A 3784-nucleotide genomic window follows, 5' to 3' on the forward strand; every position below is an offset into this window, starting at 1 on the left:
GACTTTGGAGATAAACCAAATATTTAGTGAACTGGGAATGCATTCAATGGAGATACAGTGGAACAAGTGTTTTATGGTTTAAATATTTTAACTACTAACACAAAAAGGTTGTCATCAGCAGTATGATGTGAAAATATTTAAATGTTATTAAAGAAGATGGTGCAATGAGGTCTATGAGTTACTATGGAACCAGTGGCAGGAACATATGGCTTTTCATTTTTTCCAAATGGTGCATCATTCAGTATGTGGCTTTTACACTTTTTGTTCAATATCTGGTGGATTATTTTTAGGAATCTATGCCTATAGTGACTGACAAGGGCAGCAAGAGTTTAAAACTGTACACTCTGTACACAATTTGATGAATGTTTGTCAGCACAACAGTTTTATCAGGGTCACTTAAATGAAGTGGAAAAAACTGGAGGACAGTGAATTGGATGCACATAAGGAACAAAATAGAAATATGATTATGCTGAGTACCAGAATAAAGTGGCCTGTTCTTGGGAAAAACATAAAAACACATATTGCATTTTTCTGACACTAACTCTGAAAAACCAACAAAGTTGGTAAAATATTTGGAACTCACACACTATATGTATGTTCAGTGTTGATTAAGCGATTCGATTTTGACTAATGAAAAATGTGCTGCTGCATAATCTGTGTGACAGACCACTATTTTATCTAAGAATAAGTGCTTCATTGGTGTATAGTGCATACTGGAGTATATTTGCTGAATATCCAATATAGCTACTCCTTCAACTGACTTAACTGGTATTTATTTAGTGTGTATTTGATTGATCATGCCTATATAGTGACAGAGTGGGTAGATTTTGGTTATTTCTTAGTCGGGTCTGTTTCTGCATATCCAAGGTGGTACTCAGCTCCAGAGTTGTTTTCTGCTTTTGAGTTTTTGTTGAAACATACATCATTTATGTTTGACTATATTAGATTAGTCTGAGTCATAGATTATTAGGATGTGTCATAATGGAAACAGTCACCCCTAGTGAAATATTCTCATTAACAAAATGCTTTCAATACCATTTGCCAGATGAGGGTATAATGGTTAAAGTAAATAGCCTACAATGAAAGGTAACAGTGACATTTTATTTGTATACATAAACATGCTAATAAACATGCCTTTTCACACCTGCTGGCAAAGCAGTCACCCCCATCTTGATGTTCTGTCATCCAGACTGTATCTCCCCCTTTGAGGAAATTTCTGGATCTGCTACTGCAAAATGTATACTACTAAAAGTTGTCATATTTATAAACATTACTATAATCATATACACTATAGAGGAAATTAAGATAATTCTTCTACATTCATTTTTCTCTAACATTATTTTTTTTAATTTTTGCTTAATAAGATCAATATTTAGAAAACAGAGAGATCTAGTCTATTGTGCTTAAAAGTGATCTATGTCAGTTTTGTAACATGAAAAAATATCTTTTTCTAGATGATTGTTTTTGCATAATGTTTATAGGAATGATTGCAGTAATAAACAACTGTAACTCATAACATTAGGTGATCATCTGTGGGATTTCTGAATACGTCTTATTACACATCTGTGGGATTTCTGAGTATGTCTTATTACACATCTCATCTAATTTTCAAGGAATAAAGCATACAATAACTCCAGCATATTAATTCATGGCATCATAGGAGGTTATCGGGCTAATGGCCATGAGGCACTTACAAGCCTAGAAAGAAAGGAAACGCAGTCCCCCACTACCATAAATTATGCAGTTGAGTTTCCCATATTTGGGGAAATTACAGGGGTCAACCCAACCAAAGTGTGCAATGGAAAAGCCTCACCCTGAGGAAACTACCTTCTTGAGCGTGGCATTCCCCCTACCAGTTAAGTAATCTCATTAAGTGTTGCCATTACTGCTAATAGAATAACCCTGAAAAATAAGGTGTCTCCTGTGAATTTTGAGTTGAAAATGGAATCTATTCAAATAAAATTAATCAAAGAGAATGAGATTCATCAGAAAAGGAAACTGAAGCAATTCATAAGAGATGAGGGGGACTATCTAAATGAATTACAAACAAATCAGCATGCTTCAACAGTAATTAAAAGTAACTGTGCGAACATTTCAGAAGCTGATGAGGCTACAGAAAGCAGCAAAAAGAACTAGAACAGGGGAAGTTCTACCAGCAGAGGGCGGAGTAGGTGAAATTATGAATCATTTGCAGGAAGGAACCAGCAAACAGGTTGTTCAGTGTGTGGATGTTTACCAAGATGGAGGAACAGGAACAAGGAGTTGGGCACAGGTGGTCGGCAAACAACAAGCTTGGGAGTCCACAAAGCAGTCATGGGGACAGAATCAACAAGGCTATGGTCGGAAAAATAATTTTTTTCACAACAAAGGGCAAAAGAAGTTCAACAACAGCAACAGAAATTTCAAAGGGAACTTTTATATGAACAGGAACGAACAGTGTTGCTGCCAGAAAGGAACAAGAGCACGGAATGTGCAGAAAGGAGAGAGTTACCAGTAGCACCATTGGAAATAGGACAATCATTAACCAAAGGTACTGTAAATTTGAAAATAGTGAATTTTTCCGCAGTGGCACTTAATATAGAACAAATAAATATTCTTAGTAAAGGACTTAATTTTGTGCCATCATCAAGGGCAAATATTGTGTCTGTGATAAATGATTTAAGGGGTTTTGTGTGAAAAATTAATTTGAAATGTCTTTTTCAAGGCAGGGTATGTAAACAACATTGTTTAAAAAAACAAGTGTTTTTAATCCCCCCCTTAAGGCCAGAGTTAGAAGCATTTTTGCTTACATGTGAAAAAGAAGTCAGGGAATTGTGGAATAAACACAACAATTGCATTTATAATATGACTAAGACTGAGGAGGATGCATTGCAGTTGTTAGTGGATGATAAAGATATTTATATCACTAAGGCTGACAAAGGCAATGCAGTGGTAGTCATGAACTATAGTTTTTATAAAAATAGCATCTATGAGTTATTGTCTGATGCTGATTTTTATGCAGAAGTGAATTGGATTGATATAGATAAAAGTTTTAATTTTATAAACTCACTAATTGAAGAATGGTTAGCTGAAGGAAAAATCAGCAATGAGTTGGCTGGTTACTTTTGTGTGAGTACACCCAAGGTGGGAAGGTTTTTCGGCCTTCCCAAAATACATAAGAACTTGGATTCACTAAATTTTAGGCCTATAATGGCCAATGGTGGTAGTAAAACTGAGTCCATGGCTATCTTTGTAGATAGATACTTGCAAAAAGCAGCAATTTCAGCTGAATCATATTTTAAATATTCATTTGATTTTAAAGGAAGTGTGAAGAATGTTTTCCTGAGAGATAATATGTGGTTAGTAACTGCTGGTGTATGTTCATTGTACACTGTAATTCCCAATAAAGAAGGAATTGAGAGGGCTACAGGAGTGCTGAGGGATTGTCCTGATTTTAATGGTGAGGAGATTAGTCTGCGGGCTGAACTTTTAGATGTAATATTGTCTTACAAGTTTTTTTAGCTTCGACAATAGATTTTTTAGAACAAAATAAAGATGTGGCTATGGGGACAGCTATGGCCCCGAGCTATGCCAATTTGTTCATGACTAGTTGGGAAAGAGAATTGATGACTTGTTTTTTTTTTTTTTTTTTTATGGGAAGGTTTTGAGTCGGAATTGTTGAAATTCTGTGAAAATTTTAATTCTGTTACAAGCTATTTAAAGTTTTCTTTTAATAGAAGTAGAATAAGTGTGAATTACCCAGATCTGACTGTGTACAAGAAAGGGGAGGGGGAATCTTGGTTAG

General features: G+C 35.1%; 1 non-coding gene across 1 annotated transcript; it reads right to left on the minus strand.

The window, feature by feature from the left end:
* Positions 1-1698: 1698 nt before the first annotated feature.
* On the minus strand, positions 1699-1864 carry LOC122810456. The gene has a single exon (XR_006366107.1). It is a non-coding gene; the product is annotated as a U1 spliceosomal RNA (small nuclear RNA).
* Positions 1865-3784: the final 1920 nt, after the last annotated feature.

The sequence above is a fragment of the Protopterus annectens genome, chromosome 8.part1 (genome assembly GCF_019279795.1).
Source record: "Protopterus annectens isolate FY-2018-M chromosome 8.part1, PAN1.0, whole genome shotgun sequence".
Lineage (NCBI taxonomy): Eukaryota > Metazoa > Chordata > Ceratodontiformes > Protopteridae > Protopterus > Protopterus annectens.